This window comes from Pseudophryne corroboree, chromosome 4, assembly GCF_028390025.1.
Source record: "Pseudophryne corroboree isolate aPseCor3 chromosome 4, aPseCor3.hap2, whole genome shotgun sequence".
In the NCBI taxonomy this organism is placed as follows: Eukaryota; Metazoa; Chordata; class Amphibia; order Anura; family Myobatrachidae; genus Pseudophryne; species Pseudophryne corroboree.
In genome coordinates this window covers 928,074,168-928,085,821 of record NC_086447.1, presented here as the reverse complement: position 1 = coordinate 928,085,821, position 11,654 = coordinate 928,074,168, and the positions used below count along the sequence as shown (strand labels likewise).

At 47.8% G+C, this 11,654-nt stretch overlaps 1 protein-coding gene across 1 annotated transcript in view; it reads right to left on the bottom strand.

The window, feature by feature from the left end:
• ATF3 (activating transcription factor 3) overlaps nt 1–11,266 on the bottom strand; it is a 31,031-nt gene extending 19,765 nt beyond the window's left edge. The window contains exon 1 of the mRNA XM_063919051.1: nt 11,179–11,266. The gene's annotated coding sequence lies outside the window, so the exon portion shown is untranslated. The remainder of the gene's footprint in view (nt 1–11,178) is intronic.
• Between the last annotated feature and the right edge of the window lie 388 nt (nt 11,267–11,654).

Here is an 11,654-nt window from a genome sequence, read left to right as displayed (position 1 = left end):
CATACATAAATACGGGCAGTCAGGATCCCGGCGCTCACAATACCGACGCTGGAATCCCGACAGCCGGCATACCGACAACTATTCTCCCTCTTGGGGTGTCCACGACCCCCCTGGAGGGAGAATAAATAGCGTGGCGCGCTTAGCGCACCACCGTGTCCGCAAGGGGCTCTTTTGCGCTCACCCCACTGCCTGCATGCTGGGCGCCGGGATCCCAAGCACTGGCATAACATACTACACCCATAAATACATACAATGCTATACATATTATTTTTATATATATATATATATATATATATATATATATAGCATGTGCCGCCATCCATCGCTACCATTAGCTATCCCCACCGTCACGACTACCCCAGGCGCTGAGTGTCCAGTGTCGCGTCAAGACCCCCATCCACCGGTAATTATACTTACCCGTTCGGGAGCTGGTGACCGCTGCTTTCAGGTGGCTGCGGGTACTGGATCCTGCTGCTGTGCTGTGACCCCCCACTGCTGTAAAGTGACCTGCCGCTTTGCAACATCACTTTACTGCACAGGGGTCACAGTACAGCAGAAGGAGGTCCCGATGCCCAGCAGTGTTTACCGGAGCACCGATCACCGGCTCAGACTCACAGAGCTGATCACACTGCCGGCTCCCCGCACAGCTTTCCCTGCCCGCTGTGCAGAAGGCAGCATATTGCAGAAGCTGCCATTATTATCACAGGGCTCACTGCAGTTTTAAATAAATTCGTCCAGATCGCATTTCCCATTATAAGTATGTAAAATGCGATGTGGGTTACTAAAAAAAATAAAAATAAGATTTTAAACCTACCGGTAAATCTTTTTCTCGTAGTCCGTAGAGGATGCTGGGGACTCCGTAAGGACCATGGGGTATAGACGGGCTCCGCAGGAGACATGGGCACTATAAATAACTTTTAGTATGGGTGTGCACTGGCTCCTCCCTCTATGCCCCTCCTCCAGACCTCAGCTAGAGAACTGTGCCCAGAGGAGATGGACAATACGAGGAAAGGATTTTGTTAATCTAAGGGCGAGATTCATACCAGCCCACACCAATCACACCATATAACCTGGGATACACATAACCAGTTAACAGTATGAACAAATAACAGCATCAGTCAAAGACCGATTCTAACTGCAACATAACCCTTATGTAAGCAACAACTATATACAAGTCTTGCAGAAGAAGTCCGCACTGGGACGGGCGCCCAGCATCCTCTACGGACTACGAGAAATAGATTTACCGGTAGGTTTAAAATCTTATTTTCTCTTACATCCTAGAGGATGCTGGGGACTCCGTAAGGACCATGGGGTTTATACCAAAGCTCCAGATCGGGCGGGAGAGTGCGGATGACTCTGCAGCACCGACTGAGCAAATGCGAGGTCCTCGTCAGCCAGGGTATCAAACTTGTAGAGTTTAGCAAAGGTGTTTGAACCCGACCAAGTAGCTGCTCGGCAAAGCTGTAATGCCGAGACGCCTCGGGCAGCCGCCCAAGAAGAGCCCACCTTCCTAGTGGAATGGGCCTTTACTGAATTAGGTAACGGCAATCCTGCCGTAGAATGCGCCTGCTGAATCGTGTTACAGATCCAGCGAGCAATAGTCTGCTTAGAAGCAGGAGCGCCAACCTTGTTGGCTGCATACAGGACAAACAGAGCCTCTGTTTTCCTTACCCTAGCCGTTCCGGCTACATAAATTTTCAAGGCCCTGACCACATCCAAGGACTTGGAGTCCTCCAAGTCACTCGAGCCACAGGCACCACGATAGGTTGGTTCATATGAAATGAAGACACCACCTTCGGTAGAAATTGAGGACGAGTCCTCAACTCCGCTCTATCCACATGAAAAACCAAATAGGGGCTCTTGTGAGACAAGGCCGCCAATTCTGACACACGCCTTGCAGATGCCAAGGCCAATAACATGACCACCTTCCAGGTGAGAAATTTTAATTCAACCGTTTGAAGGGGCTCAAACCAGTGAGATTTAAGGAACCGTAACACCACGTTAAGGTCCCAGGTCGCCACTGGGGGCACAAAAGGAGGCTGGATGTGCAGCACTCCTTTCACAAAAGTCTGGACTTCTGGTAAAGAAGCCAATTCCTTCTGAAAGAATATAGATAGGGCCGAAATCTGTACCTTAACAGAGCCTAGCTTTAGGCCCATATCCACTCCTGTCTGTAGGAAGTGGAGGAAACGGCCCAGATGGAAATCTTCCATAGGAGCATTCTTGGTTTCACACCAAGAGACATATTTCCGCCAGATACGGTGATAATATTTCGCCGTCACCTCCTTCCTAGCCTTTATCAGAGTAGGGATGACCTCCTCCGGAATACCTTTCTCGGCTAGGATTCGGCGTTCAACCGCCATGCCGTCAAACGCAACCGCGGTAAGTCTTGGAATACGCAGGGCCCCTGCTGCAACAGGTCCTCCTTGAGAGGAAGGGGCCAAGGATCTTCTGTGAGCATTTCCTGAAGATCTGAGTACCAGGCCCTTCGAGGCCAGTCTGGAACAACGAGTATCGACTGTACTCTTTTCTGTCTTATAATCCTCAAAATCTTTGCGATGAGAGGAAGAGGAGGAAACACATACACTGACTGAAACACCCATGGTGTCACCAGGGCGTCTACTGCTACTGCCTGAGGGTCCCGAGACCTGGCACAGTACCTCGGAAGCTTTTTGTTGAGGCGTGACGCCATCATGTCTATTTGAGGAACTCCCCAGACTCTCGTTATCTCTGCAAAAACTTCTTGATGAAGTCCCCACTCTCCCGGATGGAGATCGTGCCTGCTGAGGAAGTCTGCTTCCCAGTTGTCCACTCCCGGAATGAAGACAGCTGACAGAGCGCTTACGTGATTTTCCGCCCAGCAAAGAATCCTGGTGGCTTCCGCCATTGCGACTCTGCTCCTTGTCCCGCCGTGGCGGTTCACATGTGCCACTGCTGTGACATTGTCTGATTGAATCAGAACCGGTAGGTCACGAAGAAGACTCTCCGCTTGTCGAAGGCCGTTGTATATGGCCCTTAATTCCAGCACGTTGATGTGCAGACAAGACTCCTGGCTTGACCATATTCCCTGAAAGTTTCTTCCTTGGGTGACTGCTCCCCATCCTCGGAGGCTCGCGTCCGTGGTTACCAGAACCCAGTCCTGAATGCCGAACCTGCGACCATCTAGAAGGTGAGCACTTTGCAGCCACCATAGAAGAGACACCCTGGCCCTGGGGGACAGTGTTATTTTCTGATGTATTTGTAGATGGGACCCGGACCACTTGTCCAGAAGGTCCCACTGAAACGTTCTCGCATGAAACCTGCCGAAGGGAATGGCCTCGTAGGAGGCCACCATTTTTTCCAGAACTCGAGTGCATTGATGAACTGACACTCTTTTTGGCTTTAGCAGGTCTCTGACCATGTTCTGGAGGCCCTGGGCTTTTTCCGACAGGAGAAAAACCTTCTTTCGTTCCGTGTCCAGTATCATGCCTAGGAACGATAGCCGAGTCGTTGGAACCAATTGTGATTTTGGCAGATTGAGAATCCAACCATGCTGTTGGAGCACCCTCAGGGAGAGCGACACGTTCCCCAGCAATTGATCTCTTGATCTCGCTTTTATCAGGAGATCGTCCAAGTATGGGATAATTGTGACACCTTGCCTTCGCAGGATCACCATCATTTCCGCCATTACCTTGGTGAAAATCCTCGGGGCCGTGGAAAGCCCAAACGGCAACGTCTGAAACTGGTAATGACAATCCTGTACAGCGAATCTCAGATACTCCTGATGAGAGGGATATATGGGGACATGAAGGTAAGCATCCTTTATGTCTAGCGACACCATAAAATCCCCCCCTTCCAGGCTGGATATTACAGCTCGGAGCGATTCCATCTTGAATTTGAACCGTTTCAAGTACAAGTTTAGGGATTTTAGATTTAAAATGGGTCTGACCGAACCATCCGGCTTCGGGACCACAAACAGGGTCGAATAATATCCTTTTCCCTGGTGGTGCAGGGGAACCCTGACAATCACTTGCTGTTGACACAGCGTTTGAATTGCAGCTAATACTACCTCCCTCTCTGGGGAAGAAGCTGGTAAGGCCGACTTGAAAAACCGGCACGGGGGCACCTCCTCGAATTCCAGCTTGTAGCCCTGGGAAACAATTTCCCTCGCCCAAGGGTCCACGTCTGACTGAACCCATACTTGGCTGAAGAGTCGAAGGCGTGCCTCCACCGGTGCGGACTCCCGTAGGGGAGCCCCAGCGTCATGCGGTGGACTTAGCGGAAGCCGGGGAGGACTTCTGCTCTTGGGAACTAGCCGAAGCAGGTGTTCTCTTACCTCTACCCTTACCTCTGGCGAGGAAAGAGGAGCCCCGACCTCTTCTGGACTTATGTGACCGAAAGGACTGCATCTGATACTGTGGAGGCTTCTTTTGCTGTTGGGCAAAAAGGTAGATTTACCAGCGGTAGCTGTGGAACCAGGTCCGCGAGACCATCCCCAAACAATACCTCACCCTTGTAAGGTAAGACCTCCATATGCTTTTTTGAGTCCGCATCACCCGTCCATTGGCGGATCCATAAAGATCGTCTTGCAGAAATAGCCATGGCATTGGCTCTGGAACCCAGCAATCCAATGTCTCTTTGAGCGTCTCTCATATATAAGACCGCGTCCTTAATATGAGCTAATGTTAATAAAATGGTATCCCTATCTAGGGTATCAAGGTCAGCTGACAGGGTATCTGTCCAAGCTGCTACTGCACTACATACCCATGCCGACGCAAATGCCGGTCTAAGTAAAGTACCAGTATGTGTATAAATAGACTTTAATGTAGTCTCTTGCCTGCGGTCCGCAGGATCCTTGAGGGCCGCCGTGTCAGGAGACGGGAGCGCCACCTTCTTGGACAGGCGTGTTAAAGCCTTGTCCACTGTGGGAGAGGATTCCCAACATACCCTGTCCTGCGTAGGGAAAGGGTACGCCATTATTATTATTATTATTACATTTTATTTATAGGGCGCCACAAGTGTTTCGCAGCGCCGTACAAAGGACAGTACAGGGAGACAAAACTTAGCATAACAGTAAATAAATAACAAAAATGGAGTGCAGGTAACATAGAGCAACACAATTCTCCAAACATAATACAGCTTAGATGTAAGTAGCTAAGGAGTAATCATTGTACTACTTGGGGCTGGCGGCCATAGATAGAGATGAGCCTTTACCAGCAGGACAGAAAGCAGGTAAAGATGGTCGCTGAGTGAAATGTGTCAAGAAGAGGGTTTAGACAAGAGGAAAGAGGGCCCTGCTCTGAAGAGCTAACAATCTAGTGGGGAGGGGAATCCTTTTGGGAATCTGCAGTTTCTTATCTGGAGTTTCCCAAGCTTTTTCACAACTCGTTAAGTTCATGAGATGGAGGAAAGTTTACTACCTGTTTCTTCTCCTTAAACATGTGCACCCTCGTGTCGGCACCGAGGGTTCATCAGTGATATGCAAAACATCTTTAATTGCAATAATCATGCACTGAATACTTTTTGTCACCCTAGGGTGCAATCTCGCTTCATCATAGTCGACACTGGAATCAGAGTCCGTGTCGGTATCTGTGTCTACTATTTGTGACAAGGGACGTTTCAGAGAACCTGACGGGCCCTGTGAGTCGGTGTAATCCGTGGATTGACCTCCTGTCGACACCCTGGACTCTGCTTTGTCCAGTCTCTTATGCAATGATGCTACACTTGCATTTAACATATGCCACATATCCATCCAATCCTGAGTCGGCACCACCGACGGGGACACAACACTCATCTGCTCCACCTCCTCCTTGGATAAGCCTTCCGCTTCAGACATGCCGACACACACGTACCGACACCCCCCACACACAGGGATATGACTATAAGGGACAATTCCCCAAACCAGGCCCTTAGGAGAGACAGAGAGAGAGTATGCCAGCACACACCCAGCGCCAAACTGACACTGGAATAAACCCAGAGAGCGATTTTATATGAAATCACACTGATTTTCCCCACTCACTGTGCCTGGAATGTGCCCCCCTCCTCTTTTTCAGCCCTCTGAGTGCGTTCAGCAGAGGAGAGTCCGGGGAGCCAGCGTTCTCTGCAGCTTCTGTGGAGAAAATGGCGCTGGTTAGTGCTGAGGATCAAGCTCCGCCCCCTCCAGCGGCGGGCTTCGGTCCCGCTCTGATTAACAAAAAATGGCGGGGGTTTTATTATTTACTGCCTCCGCAGCCTAATAATGTATATATTGCCATCCAAGAGGTTTATTGCTGCCCAGGGCGCCCCCCCTGCGCCCTGCACCCATATGTGCCTTTCTGTGTGTGCTGTGTGGGAGCAATGGCACGCAGCGTTACCGCTGTGCGCTTACCTCAGTGAAGATCTGAAGTCTTCTGCCGCCTTGAAGTCTTCTTTTCTTCTCATACTCACCCGACTTCTTTCTTCCGGCTCTGCGAGGAGGACGGCGGCGCGGCTCCGGGACGAACCCCAGGGTGAGACCTGTGTTCCGACTCCCTCTGGAGCTAATGGTGTCCAGTAGCTTAAGAATCAGAGCCTATCATTTAAGTAGGTCTGATTCTCTCTCCTCAGTCCCACGATGCAGGGAGTCTGTTGCCAGCAGAGCTCCCTGAAAATAAAAAACCTAACAAAATACTTTCTTTTCAGGAAACTCAGGAGAGCTCCCCTGTAATGCACCCAGTCTCCTCTGGGCACAGGATCTAACTGAGGTCTGGAGGAGGGGCATAGAGGGAGGAGCCAGTGCACACCCATACTAAAAGTTCTTTATAGTGCCCATGTCTCCTGCTGAGCCCGTCTATACCCCATGGTCCTTACGGAGTCCCCAGCATCCTCTAGGACGTAAGAGAAAAGTGAATTAAAGGGTTTGAAACAGTTTCTCAAAAGTTGCTCCAAAAGCCCTTTAATACATTTGAGTGAAACTAAAGTGCCCTACAGACTGGGTGACCCACCGCCGAGCTGCCCAACCCCCCGCCAACCCCCGGGGCCGTAGTAATGCATGCATGCTAAAATGGACAATCTCATCCATATTGTCCTGCATGCATAAGCGACGGGACACCAAAGATGAACGAGCGCAGGGCCGTACATCGTTCATCGCTGGTGCCTCCACACTGAAAGATATGAACGAGTTCTCGTTCATTAATGAAAGAGAACGTTCATATCGCGCAGTGTTATCTGCCAGTGTGTAGGGCCCATAACACATTGTGAATAGGGTGTGAAAACACCTTTTATCACATTATTGTATAAAAAAAATAAAAAAACTTGATAAATTGGTTCCTTAGTGCTAATCCCAGAAGGAAAAGCTACAAATATTGTTTACAAAGACATTTTGTGATCAATGTGTACAATATAAAATATACATTACAATATTAAATGCCACTACTGTCTTTCCAAAATTGGTTCCACTGACAAACGCTAGTATATACTGTATATTATTTTTTTTTGCCCCCATTGAGAGATTAGTGCAGAGACCCATTGACAGTAACCACCTGATAGATAAATATGAGAGTTCTGTCTATTGCTCTATGTATCTATCTATCTATCTATCTATCTATCTATCTATCTATCTATCTATCTATCTAATATCTACAGTATCTATCTATTTCATATCTATATATCTATCTCTCATATCTATCATATATATATCTATCTATCTCATATCTACAGTATCTATCTATCTAATATCTATCTATCTATCTATCTATCTATCTCATATCTATCTATCTCATATCTATATATCTATCTATCTATCTCTCATATCTAGATTGTAAGCTCTCACGAGCAGGGCCCTCTTCCCTCATGTGCTTATCTTTTTCTTACTTTAATAATCTTCAACTGCACCAAATCCAGCAGTCTTCTGCCACCTGGAACTTCTCTGTCATTTACTGGTGTAGTTATGTTTAGTTACCCTGTACTTGTCCTAAATTGTCGTCAACTGTAAGTCACTGTTTTCCTGTTTTGATTATGTGCATATGTACTCTGTAATTGGGCGCTGCGGAACCCTTGTGGCGCCATATAAATAAAGGATAATAATAATAATAATAAATAATAATAATATATATCTATCTATCTCATATCTATCTCATATCTATCTCAAATGTATCTGTCTCATATCTATCTATCTATCTATCTATCTATCTATCTATCTATCTATCTATCTATCTATCTCTCTCTCTCTCTCTCATATCTATCTCTCATATCTATCTCTCTATCTCATATCTATCTCTCTCTATCTCATATCTATCTCTCTCTATCTCATATCTACATATCTATCCCTCTCTCTATCATCTATCCATCTATCACACTGGTCCCCGCTGTGTCACACAATGTACAGTCCAGCATTTGCAATGGAATGTAACGCCACCTTTTGGAAAGTGGGAAAAGCAGAAGAGAGACGTGAAGTTACCAGGCAGTTTCATCAGAATAGTGGAATGCAGCAGGGAGAGCACAGAGAGCCTGAGTGCAGTTACCCATAGTTAGCCCAGACACTCACACTCAGGGAAGGACGTCCTGCACTGCATATAACACCCTGCACTATATACAACCTATATGGTAACCCACACTATACTGTATAACCAGAGCCGGCCCTAACCAATTTGATGCCCTAGGCAAGATTTTGGCTGGTGCCCCCTAGCACCACCGCTAGTTCTGCAGGAGATGCCTGGCATGAGCTCTGCTAACGTCGGGCGCCTTTTGTTTATGAAAATGTATCTTATTTGCATTACTGTGTGGCTAGGATACACAAGCAGCTTCTGCTGATTAAAATGATATGCAGCATGCCTGTATTCTGTGTGCGACTGTGGCTGTATCTGCATACGAAATGCTACATTACAGTGATTTCTAGGAATACACTGCAATGTAGCATTTCGTATGCAGATACAGCCGCAGTCACACACAGAATATAGGCATGCCGCATATCATTTTAATCAGCAGAAGCTGCTGGTGCCCCTAAGCATACCAAATGCCCTAGGCATTTGCCTAGTTTGCCTATGCCTAAGGCCGGCTCTGTGTATAACATACAATACATTGCACTACATATAACATGCAGATACAACATAGTAACCTGCACTATGCATAACATATATAAGACCCTGCACTGTATACATCACTCCTGCACTATATATAAAACATATTTAATAACAAGCACTGTATATAACTTATATCAAGGTTTCCAAAGCTGTCCTCAAGGCACCTAACAGTCCAGATGTGTTAGACATCTATAATACCCTACACTATATATAACAACATGCATTATACATATATAATAACATGCGCTGTATAAAACATCTATAATAACCTGCACATTAATAATTACTCTCACTATATATGACCTGGACTACAGTATATATTGGACTATATATAACAGCTATAAAAATGTGCACTGTATAAATATACATAATAACCTAATATATATGTATATATATATATATATATATATATATATATATATATAAAAACACATATATAATAGCCTGCAAGGTATATAATAACCTGATCTATATATCACATCTATAAACACGTGCACTGTACCGTATATATGGAATTCCTCCCGTATATATCTGTAACAACACGCAGTATATCTCAGAGTATATATAACTGTACACAGACAAGGTCCCCGTTGTATAACTTTTACCAATTCAAGTTCCCTGACAACAATAATAAACTATGGAATAAACACATTTACATAGCAACACGCAGCGTATACTGTATCCGCCACATCACAGTATACCCGGTACCCGGGCTGGGGGCACACACCGCAGTATACCCCGGTGCCCGGGCTGGTGGCACACACACCAGAATATACCCCGGTGCCCGGGCTGGGGGCACACACACCAGAATATACCCCGGTGCCCGGGCTGGGGGCACACACCAGAATATACCCCGGTGCCCGGGCTGGGGGCACACACCAGAACATACCCCGGTGCCCGGGCTGGGGGGCACACACCAGAATATACCGCGGTGCCCGGGCTGGGGGCACAGACCGGGCGCTGTGTATTGGGGAGGGCGCAGGGGAGGTAAGAGGAAGCTGTCAGTAGTTTGGGTGGTCGGTACATGGGGGTATATATATCAGGTCATGTTATACAGACAGAGCTCCTAGTGATAACGATGTAACACTGTAACGCCAGTCATGCTATTGGTAACAAGGTAACAATTTAACGCAGGTCAAACCAGTGGCAACAATGTAACAATATATCGCCAGTCACACAAGTAGTAACAAAGTAACAATATAACGTCAGTCACACAAGTGGTAATAATATAACGCCGGTCACACAAGTGGTAACAATGTAACAATACAACGCCAGTCACACAAGTAGTAACAAAGTAACAATATAACGCCGGTCACAGAAGTGGTAACAAAGTAACGCCAGTCACACAAGTGGTAACAAAGTAACGCCAGTCACACAAGTAGTAACAAAGTAACGCCAGTCACACAAGTAGTAACAATGTAACGCCGGTCACACAAGTAGTAACAAAGTAATAATATAACGCCGGTCACACAAGTGGTAACAGTAACTAACGCCAGTCACACAAGTAGTAACAATGTAACAATATAACGACAGTCACAAAAGTGGTAACAGTAACTAACGCCTGTCACACAAGTAGTAACAATGTAACAATATAACGCCGTTCACACAAGTAGTAACAATGTAACGCCGGTCACATAAGTAGTAACAATGTAACACTATAACGCCGGTCACACAAGTGGTAATAATATAGCGCAAGTCACACAAGTAGTAACAATGTAATAATATAACGCCAGTCACACAAGTGGTAACAATGTAACGCCAGTCACACAAGTGGTAATAATATAACGCCAGTCACACAAGTGGTAACAATGTAACGCCGGCCGCAGTAGCGGTAAGAAAGTAACACTATACCGCCAGTAACAATGTGAGGAGATCGCTATTGTTCGCAGCCGTCCCGGGGGCAGGTACAGGGAGGGGGCAGTTATTAGGCAGAAAGTTACAGAAGTGTCTCTGAGTGACTCATGGGGGTTCCCGGGGTATGAGGGGGCACAGCTGGGGTGAGGGGGGCACAGCTGGGGGTGAGGGGGGCACAGCTGGGGGTGAGGGGGGCACAGCTGGGGGTAGAAGGGGCACAGCTCTGGGGGGTGAAGCTATAAAGTTGGGAATCAGCAGAAGGAGCCATCATCAGAGCCCCGGAGCGCTGCCCGGTCCCCCGGCTTACCTGCAGTGTGGTGCTGGGGGCACTGGCAGACAAAGCCCCCGGCGGCAGCAGCAGCACAGGAGGACGGTGTGCCCGGCGCTGCTCTGTCCCTCTCTCCCCGGCTCGGAGTTGCATCACCCCTTATATAGCGGAGGGGGCAGTTCTGGAATGCTGGCCCGCCCTGACGTCATTCTAATAATAGTCCCGACCGGTGATGCAAGCTGGGGAGGTCCCCGGGAGCAGGAGGAGGCGGGCCCCGGGAGCAGGAGGAGGCGGGCCCCGGCAGCTGGAGCCACACACTGGGGGAAGCCTCTCTCCACAGCCCGGCTGCTGCTGCTGGGCGAGGCCGGCGTGTCATCCCTGTGAGAGGGGCCCACTCACCGTCACCCCCTGTCACCCACCGCCGCCGCTGCAACATAATAACACGGGGGGCATAGTGCATCTGCTGCTCCGGCGAATTCTAGTCTCTCTCTACCTCTCTTTCATTCTCACCTCTC